The sequence below is a fragment of the Phaenicophaeus curvirostris genome, chromosome 1, assembly GCF_032191515.1.
Source record: "Phaenicophaeus curvirostris isolate KB17595 chromosome 1, BPBGC_Pcur_1.0, whole genome shotgun sequence".
Lineage (NCBI taxonomy): Eukaryota > Metazoa > Chordata > Aves > Cuculiformes > Cuculidae > Phaenicophaeus > Phaenicophaeus curvirostris.
Window position 1 is genome coordinate 106,905,789 of NC_091392.1, and position 24,585 is coordinate 106,930,373.

The window sequence follows — 24,585 nt, forward strand, 5'->3', positions numbered from 1 at the left end:
TTTTGAAAGAGGCAATTTAAGAAGACATTGAAAACCTAGACTTACTGCAAAACTTTGTGTCCTACTGTTTAAAGGCTAAAAAGAAAATTATTTCTGAGTCGAAATGAGTGAAAAGTGTGGAAGCAAACTTAGACCCTCTTCAGAATACTATACTCAGAAAACAGAACATAATATCCTTCCTTTTTCATTGTAGCATAAAACAGAAAATACAGCAAAAGAATATATTTGCATACAAAGCTGGTAGAAAACTTACACTGAAAACTGAGGGGGGTATGCTATGGGTTAATTCTAATTATGAAATGATTCATTATTCTGGATTTAACAGTCTAAATAAGCAATAGAGTAGAAAATAGATGTTAGAACACCTTCTGAACTTAGGACATCTACATGACATTTTCAGTGTGTGTGACATTTAAGCTTACATCATGGGAAACTGAATTCGGAAATCGCATATGTGTCTGTTCTCCAGACTTAAATTTCACCTTCTGTTGTTAATTCTTTTCCCTTTCTCTGCACTGTAAAAGGCAGGCACTAAAAATAAAAGGATGCAATTAGGGTTTAGTGATCTTGTAAAAGATGACATTGAGCATTCTAGAAGAAGCAGAAAAAATACGGGAAACAGACTCAGGGGAGAGAAGTTGAATATGATGACAAGAATATAGTCATGATGTGAGAGGAACAAGAAGACAATGTGTATGAAAGAGAAGAAGATGTGAAGGAGAAGAGAGCCATAATTGAAATGAAGATAACTGGGGAGCAGAAGGTAGAGTTTTTGAATGAGGAAAAGGAGATGTTTTGTTTAAAGAGCGTAACAGCAGACACAAGCCAAAAAGAACTGTATAGGATCAAAACTAGCAATAAGGGGAAGACAGAATAAGTAGACTGGGGATACTGGGGAGATGAACAGGGAAAAAAAAAAAAAAGGAGCAGGAAATCACACATTTGCAAAGGCAGAAGAAAATTGTGAAAAACAGGGAAGACAGAAACTACATGCACTCATTTTTATGCCCAAACCTTAGTGAACTGAATGTAAGAACAGAACTGACTAGTGTTATCTCAGAGATTACTGGGGCTAAAAAGTATGAGAGAAAGGTCTATTGTCTACCACATTCATACAGGAGAGCTTGCTGCCTGAAAGTAGGCATGCATCCTATCTGCAGCATTGAGAGCTGTAATGAAACAGAGCAGAGTGGATCTTGACACAAAGATTATGCTTTATTTGTGTTCCGTTTAAAATGTCTTTTCAAGAAAATAGTATCTTGCTACATAGGCCACTTCTAAGAATTTTATTTCTTTAAAACAAATACATTGACTTTTTTAACCACGCTATCCCAGACACTATACAAATGATGCAGGAATCTAAAGGTGTAAACCTGTGTTAAGCACTCAGGTTTCTAACTTCCCTCCTCTAGTGGAGAGTTTTCTCAGAACAGGTGTTATATAACATGAAATTTCTTCTTTTGTATGTAGCTTCTCTACCCTGACACCTTTTCAAGTGAGTGTTAGACAAAACACAAATAATCTCTGTATAAAATTCAAAGCCTGAAGTTTCATGTCTTTGTACCAAAATTACTCCCATTACTTTATGGCTGACCTTGTGAGACAAACAGCATCATGAAGAAAATAGAGTTAATCTCATTGAGTGGTGAACTATTGTGCAGATAAATGAGTCTTTGGCTATTTCTGCTCAGCTCTGATTTAGTAGAGGATGCTGCTATGCACTGAGGAAAGAAACCAAGCATGGATTATTGTTTTAGGGGCAGTTTACAAAAAAAGTTCTGGTCTATGTGTGCTGACAATGGTACAGGAGCCTAAGCCTTTGAACAGATGTTGATGTACAGCAGATGGGCCACCAGGTAAGGCCTGTTACACAAAGGGGCAGCAGCTGGTAACCCCTTTCCTTGTGTCCATGGCATAAGTCACTGTTAAACTGCAGAAGATCACACTAGTGTGAGTGCATACTCAATACAGGACATGCAAGCATACTGCAAAATAGAAATCACTACCTGGTGTATCTATCTCTTTTAATAACTACACAAAAAACATTTGTTTGGTACAGCTCTGTTCTTGTGGGTAGCTCACCATAAGTCCTCCATGTCATGCCTATATTTGAAAAAAATTATCAAAGAACAGATGATAAATGACAGAGAATCCCCAGTACCTCATTTTATTATGACAATTAAAAAACTCTATGAAATGCAGCAGATTGCTATACTTTAAATAACTACTTTAAATAAAAATGCATTTTACCAGAAGTGTGTGAACGAGTCACATCAAGGACTCTATTATTTGCTGCATCAAGATTAGTTATTTGCTACTGAGCTCAACAATTTTGATGCCAAGCCTCTCTGATCCATGCAACTCCAATTTACATAAATGCCCAGAAGTAACAAAATCAGCTTCAAAAGTAATTTCAGAAGAATTTTCCAAACAAAGTAAAATAGAAAAGATTATAAAGGGCAAGCTTGGTCTGAAAGGTAATTATTCACCTATATTAAAGCAACAGTGAAAAAAGAGAGATGTTATTGCTATAATTTTTTAATGCGTAAACTGTGAAATTTGACTTCAGAGAAATTTGAAATTACTTTTATTTCCAATGACTGCTATAAAAACCTTGAAAAAAAGATGGCGAACTATTACTGATAATCCAGTATTATTATCTTCAGGAAAATGTAGTATGACTAAAACTGGCAAATGTGTCTCAGAGGTGGCTCTTTGTAGCTCCAAGTCAAGAAACAGTGAACAAACCACTTCTCTCCAAACACATTTACTGCAAAAACCCAGTGTTCTGTTCTGCATCATTACAAAGATCTAGCAATAAAACAAATTGTCCAGGTGTTATAGGAAATAGCTGGCATGCAATTACCTTCAATAATACATTCTTTAATAGGTTTAACAACAAGAGAAAAAAAGTAAAATTAGGAAGAAAATATCACAGAGTATGATATTTCTAGAATGACTTGAGGAATCAAGGGTAAAGCAAAAGAAAACAAAAGAAAATCACAGAATCACAGCATTGTTTTGGTTGGGAAGGACCTTTAAGATCAAGTCCAATCATTAACCTAACACTGCCACATTCATCACCAAATCAGGCCCCTAAGCCTGGTCCTATATCCACATGTCTTTTAAATGCCTCCAGGCTCCACCACTTCCCTGGAAAGCCTGTTCCAATTCTTGACAACCCTTCTGGTGAAGAAGTATTTCCAAATATTTCATTTAAACCTCACCTAGTACAACTTGAGGTTGTTATCCTATCAACTGGTACTTGAGAGAAGTGACCAATACTTGCCTCAATACAGCCTCCTTTCAAGTACTTGCAGGGAGAAACAAGGACTTCCCTCAGCTTCCTTTTCTCAAGACTAAACAAACACTGTTCCCTCAGTCGGTCCTTACAAGACTTCTCTAGACCCTTCACCAACTTCATTGCCCTTCTTTGGACACGCTTTAGAAATGCAATGTTTTACTTGCAGGGATGGGCCCAAAACTGAACACAGTATTTGAGGTGTGGCCTCACCAGTGCCAAGTACAGGACCACCATCTTTTCTCTAGTCCTGCTGGCTGCAGTCTTTCTGATAAAATCCAGGATGATATTGGCGTTCTTGGCCACCTGGGCACACTGCTGGCTCATATTCAGTTGGCTGTTGATCGGAATTCTCAGGTCCTGTTCTATGGGCAGCTTTCCAGATATTTGTCTCCAAAACTGTACCATTGCATGGAGATGTTGTGGCCCAAGGGCAGGAACTGACACTTAGCCTTGTTGGCCTGCAGTTGGCCTGGGCCATATCTAGAGCAAAAGAGATTTTTCTGTATTAGAAGGAACAGATGGACTTTAGATCAAATAAAAAGGAAGGAATAACTGATAACAACTGTTATGGCAATAGCTTTATATCTAAGTCCTAGGCTATAATGAAGAGCACTTCTGAAAATAACCCATTATCTAAATTTAGAAACATAGCTGTGTAAAGATGTTTCTTAAGAGTCTCAAACCCATGTTAATACCCAACTGGGTTTAAAAATGAGTGTCACCTTCTTTCTAGTTCATTGATTCCAAACAAAAAAGTACACTTGCAACATTTTATGGACATGAAGTTTCTCTGCATTTGAAGAAATAATGCACAAATATCATTGCTACCATTATAATAATTCCACATGAACAACGAGAATGTACAAGTAGTACAATATGAGCAACATAATCTGTCTAAACATTAGTAGCGGTTATAGACAGTTCAAAGTAATTTTCAGTATAGCTGGATCTTGCAATGTTTCAGCTGAGATTTGTCATAGCATTCAGCATAATTTCCACATTCAGTGAACAGTGCATTTCCTAAAAATATCCTAATAATTAAAAAAATGGCAGTGCTCACCTTCTGTTTATTTAATTTCACTAAATAAGGGGAATGATAACAGTCTATACGTATCTTACTGCTAGAATGTTGGTCTCATTACCGAAAGCTTACTAAAATCTAAATTTTAATGTAGGTTTCCAAATGCTTCATTGATATACTTTTTTGCTAAAGAGCTCTCAGTGCATTATTCATAGTCCTTCTCATCCTCTATCAGTATCTTGAAGTCTGTGTCAAAAGGTATTCTTAAGACTTCCATTTTAGTCTGCAACAGATAAAACTAAACCACATGTAGCTCTTCATAAATGGAATGAAAATAAAAAATATTACTTGGGAACATGTACACAAGAGTTTGATTATATCAAACCAGCATTTGACATGAAGCAGGTAAGGATTGCAGGATATTTTTATGGTAATCTGTGGTGAATGATTCATGCATATCATTTTTCAAAATTGACAAGGAAAAATTATTTATTGATGATTAAATGTCTAGGCATACTAAGAAGTATTTGTATCACTTCTATTTAAAATGCTTTTATTACTGCACAATCTTTCCACTAACAAAAATGATATCATTTCAGGACACAAGTGTTCTGCTTGAGAAACTGTCAGCCTCTGGCCTGGACAGGCGCACACACTCCTGGGTGGAAAACTGGTTGGATGGCCGGGCCCAGAGAGTGGTGGGAAATGGTGTGAAATCCAGCTGGAGGCCAGTGACAAGTGGGGTTGGCCAGGGCTCAGTGCTGGGTCCAGCCCTGTTCAATGTCTTCATCAATGATCTGGATGAAGGCATCGAGTGCACCCTGAGCAAGTTTGCGGACGACACTAAGCTGGGTGGAAGTGTTGATCTGCTGGAGGGCAGGGAGGCTCTGCAAAGGGATGTGAACAGGCTGGACCGCTGGGCAGAGTCCAATGGCATGAGGTTTAACAAGGCCAAATGCCGGGTCCTGCACTTGGGGCACAACAACCCTATGCAGTGCTACAGACTAGGAGAAGTCTGTCTAGAAAGCTGCCTGGAGGAGAGGGACCTGGGTGTGTTGGTTGACAACCGACTGAATATGAGCCAGCAGTGTGCCCAGGTGGCCAAGAAGGCCAATGGCATCTTGGCTTGGATCAGAAATGGCGTGACCAGCAGGTCCAGGGAGGTTATCCTCCCTCTGTACTCGGCACTGGTGAGACCGCTCCTCGAATACTGTGTTCAGTTCTGGGCCCCTCACCATAAGAAGGATGTTGAGGCTCTGGAGAGAGTCCAGAGAAGAGCGACAAAGCTGGTGAAAGGGCTGGAGAACAGGCCTTATGAGGAGCGGCTGAGAGAGCTGGGGTTGTTTAGCCTGGAGAAGAGGAGGCTGAGGGGAGACCTCATTGCTCTCTACAACTACCTGAAAGGACGTTGTAGAGAGGAGGGTGCTGGCCTCTTCTCCCAAGTGACGGGGGACAGGACAAGAGGAAGTGGCCTCAAGCTCCGCCAGGGGAGGTTTAGGCTAGACGTTAGGAAAAAATTCTTTACAGAAAGGGTCATTGGGCACTGGAACAGGCTGCCCAGGGAAGTGGTTGAGTCCCCTTCCCTGGAGGTGTTTAAGGCACGGGTGGATGAGGTGCTGAGGGATATGGTTTAGTGTTTGATAGGAATGGTTGGACTCGATGATCCGGTGGGTCTCTTCCAACCTGGTTATTCTGTGATTCTGTGATTCTGTGACAGATGTTAAGGTGATGTATAATTAGGATTAGATCAGAATTGATTAGGTAAGCATACCAAATGAATTGCATACAGTCTTTTTCCTCCATGTAATTAGAAATCCAACCAATAATGACTCCACAGAGTATTGTCATATTCCATAATACATGGATCCAACAGGAGATACAAGCTGGACATCAGAAAAAAAAAATTCACAGAAAGGGTCATTGGGCACTGGAACAGGCTGCCCAGAGAGATGGCTGACTCACCATCCCTGGAGGTGTCTAAAAGACAGGTGGATGAGGTGCTGAGGGGCATGATTTAGTGTTTGATAAGAATGGTTGGACTCGATGATCCTGGGGATATTTTCCAACTTAGTGATTCTGTAATTCTGAGATAAAAACAGAACATGGAAATTTCATAATCACTTCACAAATAAACACTGTTGGATTCCTGTATAAAAAAATAACAACTCAAGCTGTTGGATACAGAGATCTACATGGATCTACCATGCTTCAGATGCCTAGCTAATATTAGGTGTTTACAGATTATCTGTGACTAGCACAAAGGAAAAATAAGGGTACTGAGAGAAGGTGAGCTGCCAGAAGCTTCTCAAGGGGAGCTGGGAAGCATGGTGTCTGAGCAGATGTGTAGAGATGCTCAGCCAAAAAAAAGAATTAATCAGAGGGAGATATATTCTGTCTGTAGACTGAGGGTAACTGCATAATTACATATTTTCTTTTGAAGTTATCTTTTTCTAAATTATTGATATTCCTTTCTACAGCTCTTATTTCACTAGGAGGGATAGAATTGAATGTTCTGACATAGCTAGGAAAGAGGATTGCAGCAGTTTATTGCCAGGGCTGGGATAACAGTTTATTACTGTTCTCAACTTTTGTAGTAGTATCATAGAATCATAGAATAACCAGGTTGGAAGAGACCCACCGGATCATCGAGTCCAACCATTCCTATCAAACACTAAACCATGCCCCTTAGCACCTCGTCCACCCGTGCCTTAAATACCTCCAGGGAAGGTGAATCAACCACCTCCCTGGGCAGCCTGTTCCAGTGCCCAATGACCCTTTCTGTAAAGAATTTTTTCCTAATGTCCATCCTAAATCTCCCCTGGCGGAGCTTGAGGCCATTCCTTCTTGTCCTGTCCCCCGTCACTTGGGAGAAGAGGCAAGCACCCTCCTCTCTCCAACCTCCTTTCAGGTAGTTGTAGAGAGCAATGAGGTCTCCCCTCAGCCTCCTCTTCTCCAGGCTAAACAATCCCAGCTCTCTCAGCCGCTCCTCATAAGGCCTGTTCTCCAGCCCCTTCACCAGCTTTGTTGCTCTTCTCTGGACTCGTTCCAGAGCCTCAACATCCTTCTTGTGGTGAGGGGCCCAGAACGGAACACAGCATTCAAGGAGCGGTCTCACCAGTGCCGAGTACAGAGGGAGAATAACCTCCCTGGACCTGATGGTCACACCGTTTCTGATACAAGCCAAGATGCCATTGGCCTTCTTGGCCACCTGGGCACACTGCTGACTCATGTTCAGTCAGCTGTCAACTAACACACCCAAGTCCCTCTCCTCCAGGCAGCTTTCTAGACAGACTTCTCCTAGTCTGTAGCTCTGCACAGGGTTGTTGTGCCCCAAGTGTAGGACCCGGCATTTGGCCTTGTTAAACCTCATGCCATTGGACTCAGCCCAGCAGCCCAGCCTGTTCAGATCCCTTTGCAGAGCCTCCCTGCCCTCCAGCAGATCAACACTTCCACCCAGCTTAGTGTCGTCCGCAAACTTGCTCAGGGTGCACTCAATGCCTTCATCCAGGTCATTGATAAAGACATTGAACAGGGCTGGACCCAGCACTGAGCCCTGGCCAACCCCACTTGTCACTGGCCTCCAGCTGGATTTCACACCATTTAGCACCACTCTCTGGGCCTGGCCATCCAACCAGTTTTCCACCCAGGAGAGTGTGCGCCTGTCCAGGCCAGAGGCTGACAGTTTCCTAAGCAGAGTGCTGTGAGAAACTGTGTCAAAGGCTTTACAGAAGTCCAGGAAGACCACATCCACAGCCTTTCCCTCATCCAGCAGCCAAGTCACTTTGTCATAGAAGGCAATCAGGTTAGTTTGGCAAGACCTGCCTTTTGTGAACCCATGTTGACTGGGCCTGATCACCCGGTTCTCTTGCATGTGCTTCATGATAGCACTCAAGATCACCTGATCCATGACTTTCCCTGGCACTGAAGCCAGATTGACAGGCCTGTAGGACAGGTAGAACTCTCTAGGTGCATATTAGAGTGTAAGATTAATTTGAAGACTAAAAAATTAATCAGGAGTTAATACAAACTCATAATGTTCTTTATCAGGAGATCAGGAGCTGATAGGTACCTGAAAGGATCTTCATCAAAGCTTTCAGATAAATTCAGACACATACAGATTTAAATGACAATGTAAATAATATGAAGAGGGTTACTTTATTGGTCATTAGTTTTATCTGGTTCCAGCCCAAGTACATTTTATCTGAATCACACAACATAGAATCTGACTCTGATGGAAAAACTCAATAAAAGTTGTTGACTGTGAATTTGACCTCAAAATTTTCATTTAATTCAGGAGGAACACCAAATATTATTGAACAATGACTGTTTGCTAAAGTAGTTTGATTTACTTTCCATTCATTTTTTGTATTAGACATTATAGACAAATTCTTATATGAATTTATAATTAAAAAATGGCTTGAGGATTAAGTAAGTCACAAAAGCAATGTGTATCCCTTATCAGCTATCAGAGGCAAACCATTATAAAAGAATTATCTCTTGATAAACAAAACACTTCAGCCTCCAGCACCACTAAAAAGAGAATATATGGGTTCTTTATTAATTAATGAAGTACATCTTGCTATCTCCAGCAACACAGTCATGCATATACAAAATAACGATGTTTATCCGAAAATTCTAATTATTTTAGAACCATAATTCAATTAGTATTATTAATTCTCCAGCACCGTGCTTGACATTAAGACAAGTTTTAAGAGCCATTGTAAATTTGAGTTAATAATTTAGTGCAATTTCTACTATCATAGTTATTCTCTGTGGTTGACCTTTGGGTTACTACACTTTAAAGTGGAATTCTCATGAAGATAATAAATAGGCTAGATCTATAACATGCTCTTTATTCAGTTGTATGTATTTATTAAATGCTTCCAAATGAAAATACAATTGTAGCCAATTTATGTTTTACAAATTCATATTACAATACTACATGTTTTTATGCTGTGATACCGCAGCTCACACCAAAACTATTTTTAAAATCTTAATATATCTTTTTTATTATCTCTTGAGGTTTTAATTAATTTTTATTACAGTTGCATACCTATAATTTGAGTTAATTTCAGGCAGTATAATTTCACAATGTTTTTGACTAAAAGATGAACTTTGCCCAGCATCTGCATAAGAACTTGGGCATAATGACTCTTCCAAAAGTGAAAGCAAATATTGAAAGGTACTAAAAATTAAAAGGTTTCTTCGGTGAATATTCTGATCTACACCTACTTAGTCATGAAATTTAATGGTTCAGTAAGTAGCTGAAAATGAAAGATCCTGCTTAAAACCAGAAAACATCTCATCCTACTATATTTGACCTTCCGTGATTGTGTACGGTTTTACTGTATCACTATTGTGATATTGATCTTTTCTGGTCACAACACAAAACTGTTTAACCTTTCTGGAGCTAAATGACTTGTTCTCCACGCCTTCCAACAGCTCTGTTGCCCTCCTCCGGACATGCTCCAGGACCTCAATGCCTTTCTTGTAGTCAGGGGCCCAAAACTGAATACAGTATTCAAGGTGCAGCCTAACCAGTGCTGAGTACAAGAGTAGAATCCCTTTCTTGGTCCTGCTGGCCACACTGTTTCTGATACAAGCCAAGATGCTGTTGGCCTTCTTGGCCACTTGGGTACATTGCTGGCTCATGTTCAGCTGTGTGTCAACCAACACCCCAGGTCCTTCTCTGCCAAGCAACTTTTGAGACACTCTTCCCCAAACCTGTAGCACTGCACGGGGTTGTGTCCTAAGTGCAGGATTCTAGTATAATATTACATTTCAGAACCCACTTTTGTTACATAATTTTCTATGTATTACAATGATAATGAAAGCTTTAATTTTTTGTTATGCACTATTCTGACATGTGCTTCTTGAAATCTTTATTATTTATTCTAGTGATGAAATTTGGCCCTGTGTATTTCTGGATTTTTTTCTTGAAGAAAAAATATAGGCTGTAGGCTTGGTAGAAAATTAAATGATCTTTATAGAAAAGTGTTTATTTAAATAAGTGTAAACACCTTTGCACAGTACAGGCTGTTAATTTTATGTTAACGTATTTGTAAGTATTTTTCAAGATCTAGTATTTCAGCAGTTATATTAAGATCACATCAGACAAAGAAATCATATCAAGAAAGCAGCTTCTGTGAAGCTGAGATTTATTGTTATCAAAGTGTCTATGTTGTTGTTGCAGAGGTCTTTGAAGAGTATTTAGATGAACATACAGAAGTTTAGCTACCAGGCAAACTAGAGACATTGTTAAATTAGATTTGAGGAATTGGTAAATTAGTTTTGAGAAATTGTTAAATTAGCTTTAAGTAGATCTGGTAAGAATTTTTTTATTAAACATAGTTTCAAGGTAAAAAACCACCAGGTCAGAGACAAAAATTTTGAGATTTGGTTGTCACCGGTTCAGCAAATCTTTAGGAAATGCAGAGCAGATTGCTCATGAAGCGGAGTGGCCAATTTCCAGTATGGAAATTAGATGTCCCTACAGCTTCTTAGAACCTTGAAATGGTGCTTTATTTCTCTACTGCCATTGAAATATCTGTTCAACAAAAATCTACAGATTTAGTCTGAGAATTTATTAAACTAATTGGGGATGAGATACCAGTATAGAATCAAGTTAAAATTGTCACAAGGGTGGTTTCTTCACGTGAAAAGATATTACATCCAAATCTCTCTGTATAGTTAGAGTTACTCATCCAGTCAGGAACTGGCTGGATGGTCACACTCAAATTGTTCCGGTCAATGGCTCAGTGTCTAAGGGGTGATCAGTGATGAGTGCCTTTCCTCAGGAGTCAGTACTGGGACTGGCAATGTTTAATATCTTTGTCAGTGATATGGACAGTGAGATTAAGTGCACTCTCAGCAAGGTTTGCTGATGACATCAAACTGTGCAATGCAGTTGATATGTTGGAGGGATGGTATGCCATCCAAAGGGACCTGAGCAAGCTTGAGAAGTGGGCCGGTTGAACTCACTTGTATCAGTAAACATTGATGGATGAATGGATTGAGAACAGCTCTGAAGAGGAGGACTTGAGGGCACTGGGTATGAAACACTCAACATGAGCCAGAAATGTGCTCTTGCAGTCTAGAAGGCATGCGTATCCTGGGCTGCATTAAAAGAAGTGTGGCTAGTAGGTCAAGGGAGGTGATTCTGTCCCTTTGCCCTGAAGCAATTGAGGCACAGACCCTGTTTTAAGGTGCCGAATGAGATCCCTTTATTGTGCGGACATAAAGCCTTATGCAGTGTTTCTTTACCTGGTCAGCAGCTACCCCAGTGAAGTTCCACTTCTAAAAATCCCACAGCTATAGTGATAAAGTGCAACCAACTTTTTACCACCAATGTGCCCCTTATCTTCATGTTTTCTGTCTAATGCATTCTTTTCTTATTAACTCATGGGTCATTCCAAGGTCTCAATAACCTAGCAAGCAAGAGAACACCAGACATTTGCTCTGTTCTTGCTGCTAATATCGTGGGTATGCCAAGGCATCAGCTGCTTGCCCTGGTATACGCGTGGCAGTGTAATCTTTTATGCCTGCATTACCCCACTCTCATGGGATCCCACCTGGCAAATGGCATACAGCTCTGCAACCCTCAACATAGGAAAGAAATGGACATGTTGGAATGGGTCTAGAAGAGAGCCATAAAGATCAGAGGGATGGAATGCCTGTCCTATGAAGAAAAGCTAAGAGAATTGGGGTTGTTTAACCTGGAGAAGACAAGGCTCTGGGTGGACCTTATTATGGCCTTTTGATATTTAAAGGAGGCTTGCAAGAAAGATGGAGAGGGATTTTTATCAAGTCATGTAATGACAGGACGGGGGATAATGACTTTAAAGTGAAAGATGGTAGTCTTAGATTAGAGACAAAGAGAGAAAGTCTTTACGATGTGAGTGGTGAGGCACAACAAAAAGTTGCCCAGAGAAGCTGTGGATGTCCCATTGCTGAAAGTGTTCAGCACCAGGTTGGATGGAGTTTTGAGCAACCTGGTCTAGTAGAAGGTATACCCTTGACAGTGGGGCTGGAATTGGATTATCTTTGAGGTCCCTTTGGGCAAATCATTCTATGATTCTATGAATTTTGGCTTTCAGAAGGGAAAAGAAAGAACAAAACACTTACCTAATTTAGTTTATAACACATTTTCAAAAGAATTCAAAAACTTTCGAAGGTTAGCTTTTCCTTATTACAGTATTTACTTACTAATATACAGTAAGACAGAAAAATGGAAGACAAATTTAACAGGAGATGCTCTCTTCACTGATTTCTACTAAAATATGTTGTGTATTCAGAAAGCCCATGCACCACAGAGCTAAAACTGCATTCCATAATGTATTTAAATACTCCAAAGGCAATGCTGGACAAAGAAGTCATTTTCAAGCCAGCATCAAACACTTAGGTACTTCACCAAAAGATGTTGCTTGAATGCTCTGTAAGCTGTTGTTTATCGTAAGCCATTAAAATGATTACACATGAAAATATATGACTAGTGTAACTACGCATACCTACAGAAATTATAAGACTCTTACAACTCCAAAAGTTGTATTCCTCCACCTTATTGAGACAGCTCTAGCTTAGCACAATATCAGTCTAACCAGTGTCCTGGCAGCATTTCTACTGAGAACTTCTGTGACGAGCGACATATCACAAACTTCTGAAGCATTTTGGTTACTTTTACTCTTGTCAAATTTCTATATTTACTTTGTGAGAGAGTTTTTACATATTGATAATCAACATGTATTTATTTGTCTTAGATTTATTTATTTATTTATTTTAATCAGAAAACCTATAGATACAGTTGCTGAATTGCTCAACCACTCAAAGGTTATCCACAATTTCAGCCTCTAGGAATCAGAAAATGACCAGAGTAGGAGGGCTGGGTATGTACTGTCTTGGAAGCATACGGTAGCTAATAACTACTTCCTTATCTGTGACGTAAATATCTCAGCTGAACTGCCCTCATTTGTCTACTACCAATCTCCCCATACAACCTTTCTTCAAAAATCTGTTGTGGCAAACTATGTCTCTTAATCACATTTTCACCAAGCACTTTTCTGTCAAGAAGCATCTTGTTTCCTATTTTCTAGCCTTTCTTTAGTTCTCTTCATAAAACCGTAGAATGGTTTGTGTTGGAAGGGACCTTACAGATCATGTAGATCCAACTTCCACTATACAAGTGGACACTTTCCACTATAATGTGTTGCTCAAAGCCCCTTCTCTGATTAAACTGAGAGGTATGAAAGTTTGTGTTGAATGGGTGCTGGTTAACTCAGTAGCCAGAGGTGGACATTATATCCATGCTATATATTATAACCTACAGCTGTTTTAATCAACATATAGCAGAATTCAGTCTGTTCCACTGCAGTTAGGTTTGCTTCATTATAAAATAACAGATGTAACTTATCAAAAGTTAATTAGCAGCAGAGTTAAACCATAGCTTGACATACTAAAACTGCAATTCCATAATATCATAATGAATAACACTGAAAACACACATATTTTTAAGTCATTAGTTTACTTTGTTATGGTACTGTTGCTTTAAGAAAACTAAGGTGTAAAATCTTTCTTTTCTTCCATTACTGTAAAGAATTACAACATCATACTGTATTACTTTCCAAGGCACAAAAAACCCTGATCTATACCTGTGTTTTCTTCTTCCTTGGTGAATTCCTGACAATTTTTCTAGGGCTTAATAGAAGTAAGCTTCATCTCTTCGGAAGCATTGGTGTTCCTAATCAGGGATTAAAACTCTGCTGCACCAAGGAAACAAGTTACACCTGGAGTCATGTTACTTTCTAAATTACTGCTAGCAATCATTCGTCTAGTCAGAAACAAAAATAATTTCCCACGTTCATAGCAATATCTGAAGTAAAACTATAAAATTTCTTCCTGTATTTTTTCAGTATTGCAATTAAAACTTTAAGAAAGTTGTCAAATCTAAATTGTGAGCAAGTAAACCACTTGTTTTTACAATGAACTATGAATATGAGGAATGATACAAAGATTTCAAGAACTGCAAGCGCTATTATTTTGTGGGTTTGCATTCTTTTCAGTAGCAATCCAAATCTTAATTTTCCAGTGTACTTTTCAATTTGACAAAATAATACAAAGTATTTTTTTTAAAAGTTAAACCCCCCCAAACCCACAGCCACATTTTCATACAAATATTTCAGAGGATGTATAAGGAAAACAGTATTTTTAATAAAAACATGCACAAAATTCATTCACTGCTGTTATTTTCTAGGTCTAATCATAGCAATGATCAGTACTCTCAGATCTGGCATACAACTTTCATTTCTCACAAAAATGAGCTTACAACATCATACTTAATAAATATATTCTGATCAATCTGAAATACACTGAAATATCTTAGTTATCCTGTCTTCTGCAGCACACACATAGAGGAAGGGAAAAAAACCCAACCCCAAACTGGTATTTTCTGTGCACTAATTCTGTTGTCTGAAAGCATGAACCTGAAACCTCACTTACTAATACTGTCATATCCAACACTTACTTAAAACTTTTAATTTCAAAGATAAGATTGCTGTAATTAAAACATCACGGACTGGTTGTACGAGCTGCAAGCTCTTTGGTTGATAAGGCTTCTTCTTAGCATTAGTATTTGGCATGAGAATTTTTAACACCTGGTTAAGCACTGTTTAGTCAGTTGGTATTAGTCATAGTGGCCCCTGCTAAAAATAAAAAAGGGAGTGAGATATTCATGATAATAGTTTGCTAATTAAGCTTCAACTATTGCTATGCACCATCACTCACTGGGCAAAGTCAGCAGATATACCTGGGAGACATCCCAGTGGAGCAGCTACTCTAAATAAGTAGAATAGGGTATATATTGCATTATATGATATCAAGATTAAATATTGGCTTTCTGCATACTATTTTTTCTGATGAATAGTGATTCACACGGGTTGTGCTTGCTGAGGTCATGTCAGAATGAGTCATTCGTTCTATCTCATTGTGATAAGGAGCAGTACAAATGTTTTCCTACAATGGAGTTTCTGACATTTTTTTCCTAATAAATGTCATAACCTCATGATATGTGAGCGACACAGAACCAATATCTGACAGATTTGCTGAAATTTAGACAAAGTCTAAACAATAATATGGTAAAAAACCACCAAAGCACACCAAAAGACTATCAAAGAATACAAGCCATGCAGAGAATCCTAAGGAGGCATGAAACCACAGACCAGAATTTACCTTCAAACTACTAGAGAGTAGGCTGCTATGAAAGAAAAATGATTTGAAAATCAGCAGAAATTTTGAATCAAACGCACAATATATAAAGCAAAGACATTTATAAAAACAAGGAAAATATTTTAGCATTGTGAAGGACACCTGTAGGCTAAATGGCTGGTGTAACAGATGAATGAATCTTTTTAGTTATCAGGTGACACTGAATTATAATGACCTTAATATATTTCTACATACATATACATATATTTTTAAAGGTATCTATTTTAAAGCTATTAATTAACAATTTTTTAGTGTTTGAAAATGCATTTCAAAATTATCCTTTTACCTTTAGAAAAAGTCATCAATTCAAGTCACTGTAGTTTTGCACTCTTAAAAACCTGAAATTTTTGACTTGAAATTTTTGTAAAAATTATCTTTTATATACAATTTCAGTAATAAAGTTTCCCTTCAATAACATACTATCTCTGTTGACTGAAAAACCATTTATACCAACACAAAACCTAACTTCAATTTTATTACATAAGATTTTTTTTAAATGTAGAAATATTAAATTCTTCCTGAAGTTAAGTTTATCTACTATTATATCCTGAATTGAGGATCAGTCCTAAGTTAATATAAAAGCATCAAGTACAAGCACAAAATGCAAAGGGCATTTTTAATTTAATAATATATATATTATACTGCAAATTGTATTTAGAGGTATATAAAAGTATTTATTCTTCATAAAATGCAAATTAAATGCTGAAGTAAATCTCAAATTTTGTTATAATTTTAGAAAACCTACACTAGACCTACTTAGTTTTTTGATGTCCGGCTTTCATCTAAAGTAAACAATCTTTCCACATGACTAAACCACAACATGTTGTATTAAACAACCTTAAAAATATATAGTAAATACTGCCTTGTGTGATCGCAGCACCTTAAAGGCAATGTGTGCACTACATAGAAGAAAATCAGATAAAGGTATTTCAACAGCTGAAAAAGAAAACTCATACAGTGAAGAAAAAATGCAACAATCTTCTTCAGAATAGGTCTAAATTGTTTCTCATTAATTTCTGTAACGGTAACATATACAAGATTAATGTCTCCATACTCTGAAAGAATGATGCATACCACTATAAATACACTTGGTTGGTTGACCTTATCTGCACTTAGGAGTACGCATTTTTATGTATTGAGTTTCTAAACAGTATACCAAATAGAAAAGATCACAGTTACAGATGTTAATCCATATATCTTGTTAAGATGTGTTGAAATTGTTATGCTAGCTAGAAAGAAAAAGTTGATTTTCTGAAAGGCCTGTATATATTAATTTGTATGAAAGAGGGAGTAAAGACAAGAATATACATTCCTCAGTCTATACCATTGAATTATGGAAATGTAGAATGGTTTGAGTTGGAAGGGACCTTAAAGATCACCTAGTTCCAACCCCCATGCCATGGGCAGGGACACCTCCCACTAGACCAGGCTGCTCAAGGCCCCATCCAACCTGGCCTTGAACACCTCCAGGGATGGGGCAGCCACAACTTCCCTGGGCAACCAGTGCGGGTGTCTTATCACCCTCATCGTGAAGAATTTCTTCCTGGTATTTAATCTAAATCTTCCCCCTTCCAATTTATAGCCTTTCCCCCCTCATCCTACCACTACATGCACTTTCAGAAAGCGCCACCCCCATGCTTTCTTGTAGGCCTCCATCAGGTACAGGAACAACCCCAACTCTCTCAGCCTGTCTTCATAGCAGAGGTGCTCCAGCCTTCAGCTAAGATAACTTCACTGTGTCCATATGAGGATAATCTTTACAGTAAATCTACCAAATATTAAACAGGATACATCTGATTTAATCAGCAAGATACTTTATCAATTAACATGAATTCCTAAACCTACATATTCAATACAATATGCTGGTTATTTTCAATATGCTGGTTTATTTTCAGCTGTTTTTATCCAACAGTATATAGGACAAAGCTAGATTTATCTGTTTGTACAATCAGTGACCCTGAGGTACAATTGAATATGAATTTGAATAAGCAGGGAGGGAAGGATGTTTAGCATACACAAAAAGATAGCAGATCTTTCTTATTAAAACCAAAATAGTATTTCATTTTTAAACAGGAGGAGTAAAAATCTATCTTTATAAAATCAGCATAAGAATCTTTGTCTCCTACGGCTATACTCTTCTTGTAACTCTGTTACTTCTGGTAGATACTATTGTAGGTTGGCCAAAACTTGCAGCTTCAGAAAGATTAATAATTTCAAAGAAAGGTGATTTTTCTAATGCAGTCTTTAATTTTCCCTCCCAAAATGCTAGTACGCTTCCTATTTTTCTTAGTACCTTAAAGAAAGGAAATTGTGACTTGAATTATTAAAAAAACACTGAATTATCACAAAATCTCTAATGGAATTTCATTTATATCTAATTTACAATAGAAATGTATCAGCTAGTCTTACTTAGCCCAATAAAATTTTAAGCCCATAAAACAAAAATGAATACTGATAAATCTAAATATAAAGTCTCCGTCAGAAAAAAAAATAAAGGAAAACATATTTTATATTACTGAGGCTGGTTCATGCTATAAACTAGAGAGTCATAGTGATTTTTAGAAATAGAGCATATTGACTAATTATTACACACCTGAGTTGTCAAACGGCAATATCTGAATCCTTGAGTAATTCAGCATCAGAAGACTGGAACAGTAATGAGTGACACTGATCTGACAGAAAAGGCTTTGTGTAGAATAAAATCATCTTCCATTTCTAGAAAATATGCAAACATGACTCCCTAGTCAAAGACTTTGGAAGGGAAAGGAAGGAAAGAAAAGCACTGAAGAAACATGAGGAATGATCATACATGGCTGATGGTATTTTTCACTTTTGCTCAAATAGTATTAAAAAGTTTAAGCTCAAAAAGACAATGTATTGTTACTTTCAAAAACTTTATACAATATCCTTAGCTCTTTCTCTTTGAATATATCAACACTTTTTGGGGAGTCTAATATTAAAAAAAATACATTTACCAAGAGGTCTCACACTATGATATTTCTATGCAATAGAACAGGCATATATTTTATCTAGAGATGAATTTGTAGCAATTTTAGAAACAAGCTCTATTTTCCATCTGTATGAGTTCAGAAACTGGGCTAATTCAAGCTCCAGTTTTATGTCTAATCCAAACGAAAAAATAAGGTACCTACTCAACTTTGAATATTAGGCAACCTAAAATTGTAGCACTCATTGGCAAATTTTGGAATTTTATGCACAGAAGTGTGTCAATGTTAGATTTTGCCCTTCATATACCTACTTTAAAACTTAATCTGTAACTCTAAAACTAGGGTTTCATTTTGGTGTTTTTCCAGCTACTTACCAGAGTATTGAGATGAATGATGCATTTGGCACCATCTCTACTTCCAAAGGTCTACCGGCTAAACTGTTCTAGAACTTTAGAAATAAGAACATTTTAATCTTGTCAATTCCAAGATTAACTCCTAGGTCTTATAATTATCCTCTAAATATAGCAACACTCTATGTGTTTAAAACTATTCAAAGTTTTCTTGAAGGACTCATTATAATCTGTCTATATGATAACATGGTACTTAAAATTGCAGAAGTGACATTAAAGTTCAGAAAAACGTCCTTGTAGTAGCCACTATATCAAGAGTAAAAAATGCTGTCAGTGCAGTCTGGATGAGCAGTCTGTCTGGCTAAGCAAGATAACTACTTACAACAGCTGATGCAAGGGGTTTCTGCTTGACCAAGAGACTTGAGAGTTTTCTGAAATGGCAAAAGGCTGAGTAAATACATCTAGCTGCAAATAGGGCAAACACATATCATACAGGTTTCCTTTCATTGAGTTCAATTTTATGTTCCTTTCAGGTCATAAGAAAATTAGAGGTGACAATCTCAATTATATATATTCAAGAGAGCTTTGAAAAAACATAATAAAAAAATGCAGCGAAAGAAAATAGTGTTTAGATGAGGATCTTAGCTGAATTTATTTTGTGTTTCAGATTCAGAATAGGGCCACACGTATTCCACACGTACACCAAATTATTGCTTAATATTTAATGAAAAACTGCCCATATTTCTGATAGCAACAATTCCACTGCTTTCTTAATAACCATTCCTATACATTTCTTTGGAAACTAGCAAAAACCTCATATCAGAGAATTAAACTGCTGTATGTCAAATTTTCTCAGACTGAGCTATCCAAAGAATTTACACTTCACTAAAGAGGAACAGATAATTTGAATTAAAAGGCATTTTAAATTAATGTTTGAAAGAACATAGAATAAACCAAATACGTAATTTTATTGACCTGAAATACAAAAAAAAAACCCAAAAAATCAAACTAAACAAAATTACTTAGGGTAAAAATAAAGCAAAGGCAATATTACTTTGTAACTATATTAATTGCCACCAAAATAATAAACATTTTATTCCTACTTTTTCAATTACTGATAAACTTTCAAGGGTTTAAGAGTATTTTAGTAGCTATAGGTGATCAATGCATTGCAGTACTTTATAGCAGTTGTTATTTAAAGTGGTATGTCAGGAAATAGATTTAATTTATGTGATCTATGTGTACAGCTGGGAATTTTCTGATTCTAATGCAACTGCTGGTTTTGAATATGGAAAGTAAAAAAAATAAATTAGCACTTAGTGTTTTTTACTAGTTTTTACAAACAAAAATCTTTTATTATGAGAGATAAGAAAATCCATAGTTGCAATAAAAACTATTTGTTTTTTGAAATAATCCATCTCATTTTTAGAGCTGAGCTCCTTATTCATAGGGGTAAGTTTACTTCAGAAACAAAGAATTTAGGGTAAGATGACATTTATTTTAATAGCAGTTCAGTATTGATCTTTGTGATGATCCTATCTGGAATTCAATACAGCATACCCAAGAATGAGGTAATCTTTTTTTACACAGAGCAACAGTTTGCTTTTGTCCAGTAGTTCAGTGATTACTTTTGATGATTACTTCTACAAACAAAGTACCGTTACCCAACACTTTTTTTTTTATACCTAACCTTTCTCTTCCAGATGCAGTGATTTGTTTCATTTTCACCCTTCTTTCCACCCCTTGTAACAACTAGATTATTATGAGGTTCAGTTTTATTTGAATGTTACACTTCCCTGGTGTATACAACTCCCTAATAACATAAGGGCTTGGGAATTAAATCATTCCAGTAGATGCAGTCACAATGGAACAACATTTAAAAACTATTCAAATATATGTAATACCCTCCTAGCAAACCAAATCAAATCTTTGCAAGTGTAGCAAAATTATAAATTATACCACAAAGAACACCCCCCCTCCAAACTTTATCAATTACAGGTTTAAGAAATTTGATAAGAGACATATGTATACGCTGGGGTAATCCTTCCTTATTTGTTTAAAGCTCAATACTTTTATTGCAGTAAAACTTATGATTGTGTGAAAGTTTATTCAAATGTCCCTCATAACATAACTTGGGCTATTTATTGTGGGGTTCCACATATCCATTATCCCCTTCAAAGTCTGCCCCTTCCCTTCGACCTAAACTATAGTGATACCTGGACCTGACAAACTAGTATGTATCCTGCACTATTTGGACTGGCCTAGTACATTTTCCAATGTAAATTTTTATTCATATTTGACTTTAGAACAACATGTGGGACTACAGTGCCGAATGGTATTATCTTCACTCTTCCCAAATGCAGTTTTCAAATTTTCCCAAATTCCAAGAATGAACAAAGAAATCTTTTGAAGGTCTTAATGATCCAGGAGACATCCAGAAGATAATTCACAGCATCCAAATCCCTAACTGTTATACCTGGGAACAATAGATGTCCTTAGGACTGGAGGCATTGTTCTCTGCTGTACTTCACCAGGAACATCAATCTGTATTGGAAAATTTAACCTGGAAGGTCAAGGTACCATCCAACTGGATCAGGTGTGCATTTGGAAAATTAAACCTACAGGATCAGTGGGTTTCCAAAATGGCCTTAAAGAATTATTTCATTTTGGACATATTGTTGCTTAAAGAACAAGGTATACGTGCAATGTTAAGCTTGTTGGAAGGACAATATTGCATTAACATCCACCATGCTACTACCTCCATAGAAGAAGCCTGGACAAAAATGAGCAAGATATATTACTAATCAAACAGGAAAGCTGTTTCAAACCATGCAATCAAGTCACTGATTTAATGACTGTATCCTTGACTTATGGTTATAATCTTTTTAAAAATCTTTAGGACTGCCTAGATGGATAACGTGGTTAATGCAAATCAGAATAATGATTTTATTTGGATTGTTAATTAGAGAGACAGTCTTAGTTATTGTACATTATATGGTAAACCATGCCCCCTCCTCTATGATCTCTATTCTTTCTTTTTCTGCACACTATATGAAGATCACCACCCAAGAAAAGAATTTAATTGAATACACTCCAAATGTCACAAAAGCCTGGAGTGGATGTTTTGAACTGCATAAACAGTTCCTTTTATTTTGTCTTAAACTGCTGTTTTCAAGCCACATTTTGAGATAAGTAGTTGAAACTAGTTTGGGAGGATCACAACAAGGGCATGGACTTCCACATCTGCTAAAAACCCGTTTGCGTAAGCGCACAAGAAGAGGTCAACCATCAGTCACTGTCAGTTGGGAGGAGTTTGAGGGAGCTCAGCATCTCTCAGGCACATTTTGTGTGCTTTTCTGAGACAGCTTATGCAACACAGATCTCCTCTTAAAAATCACCCAGTGGACTTAAATAGGCATGACCAGGTAGTCCCAGCCATGAAAAAGAAAAGGGGGGGGGAAATCTTTTATTTTCAATGAACATTTCCACTTTTTTTTAAGGATATCAGTGTCATATTTCATTGTGGGATCCGTGGGAAGATGAACTATGTATTTTCCACTAATTCTCTATTTTCTCTTTTTAATTCACCTCTCTCCTCTCTGATTCTTTTTCTCCTTCCCTCTGTATTTCCATTTCCAAAGAGGCACAGCATTATTTAGTATGGTTTATATGTGTATACATCTTTGTCTTCATCACAAATCAATAGTTGTTTTATGCTAATAGATAATTGAATATTTTCAAACTGCTTTGGAATTAATAAATTAATTTAAATTAGTTATACAGTGTCAATTCACTCTAATTTGCATCCTAGAATTTTGCTTTAACAAATCCACTTGTGGGGAAGGGGGTGGAGTCAGGACATAACATTGCCATCAGCAAGTAATAATAGAAAAGTGTTTTGAGTACCTAGACAGTGGTTTTGATAGTAAAATGTCTCTTTTCAAAAGATGTATCCTTCTTCACTGCTGCACTAAATGAAGACTGTAAGACAGAAAATAAAAGTTGTCACAACTAGCCTGCTCTGTGCATTTAATGGAGGTTTATGCAGAAAGACCTTGGCTAGAGGCAGCAGTGGACACTACTTGGGAGCATGTAGAATTAATTTGTTAGCATAAATGCACAGGCACAGAAAGGAAGGAGATAATCTGCTTGTGATATCTGGGTAAAGAGAATTAGTCTTAATGAATTCTGGCCTTTCACTTCATACTAAAACCAACATAAAAATGGATCCAATAGTGTGGCTACTAACATACCAGACACATCCATTAAAAAAGTATGCTTATCACATAACATTTCTGTTATGGACTCTAAGTTTAAGCTTGAATTTTAGAAGTCCAATTTCATATTTAAAATTTTATAATTTTCTCTTCTAGAAATTATGTTCAGACCCTGTGGTCTATTGTTCTACAGTGGAAATTCAACTGAAATAGAATTCAGCTTTTTTTTAAAGGGGTTGATACAGTTGTATATCTACATATCTCATTGCCATGGTACTATAAACAAAATTTTAGGAATTATTGTTATAACACACTTAAAAATACCTTCTCCTCATCTTATTTCAGAGGAGAGCAAGAGTTAGTGTCCACAAATTCAGAGATAATAATCTTATATATTTTAAACCTTTGAATCGGGCTGTAATTAGTATTAGATTACAAATTAGAGATTTTAAAAATTATAACTTCTTTTGCATCATTTTTCCAGGCAACATAATACCTGATAACCTTCATCATCATCATCATGATCATCATCATCATGACTTCTTTTGGTTTTCTTTATGTCTTCTTCTGAACTTTTGTGTTTCAGAACGTTAGTCAGTAGATAGATTTTGGGTTCACATAAGGCAGGTCTTGCCAAAATGACGTGATCGCCTTCTATGACAAAGTGACTCGGCTGCTGGATGAGGGAAAGGCTGTGGATGTGGTCTTCCTGGACTCCAGCAAAGCCTTTGACACAGTTTCTCACAGCATTCTGCTTAGGAAACTGTCAGCCTCTGGCCTGGACAGGCACACACTCTCGTGGGTGGAAAACTGGTTGGATGGCCGGGCCCAGAGAGTGGTGGTAAATGGTGTGAAATCCAGCTGAAGGCCAGTTACCAGTGGGGTTCCCCAGGGCTCAGTGCTGGGTCCAGCCCTGTTCAATGTCTTTATCAATGACCTGGATGAAGGCATCGAGTGCACCCTTAGCAAGTTTGCAGACGACACTAAGCTGGGTGGAAGTGTGGATCTGCTGGAGGGTAGGGAGTCTCTGCAAAGGGATCTGAACAGGCTGGACCACTGGGCAGAGTCCAATGGCATGAGGTTTAATAAGGCCAAGTGCCGGCTCCTGCACTTGGGGCACAACAACCCTATGCAGTGCTACAGACTAGGAGAAGTCTGTCTAGAAAGCTGCCTGGATGAGAGAGACCTGGGTGTGTTGGTTGACAGCCGACTGAACATGAGTCAGCAGTGTGCCCAGGTGGCCAAGAAGGCCAATGGCATCTTGGCTTGTATCAGAAACGGTGTGACCAGCAGGTCCAGGGAGGTTATTCTCCCTCTGTACTCGGCACTGGTGAGACCGCTCCTTGAATCCTGTGTTCAGTTCTGGGCCCCTCACCACAAGAAGGATGTTGAGGCTCTGGAGCGAGTCCAGAGAAGAGCAACAAAGCTGGTGAAGGGGCTGGAGAACAGGTCTTATGAGGAGTGGCTGAGAGAGCTGGGGTTGTTTAGC

The 24,585-nt window shown here is 37.6% G+C and overlaps 1 long non-coding RNA gene across 1 annotated transcript in view; it reads right to left on the reverse strand.

Moving 5' to 3' along the window:
* Positions 1–5,580, reverse strand: part of LOC138727796 (uncharacterized) — a 233,590-nt gene extending 228,010 nt beyond the window's left edge. The window contains exon 1 of the long non-coding RNA XR_011338615.1: positions 5,397–5,580. This is a non-coding gene — a long non-coding RNA (uncharacterized lncRNA). The remainder of the gene's footprint in view (positions 1–5,396) is intronic.
* Positions 5,581–24,585: the final 19,005 nt, after the last annotated feature.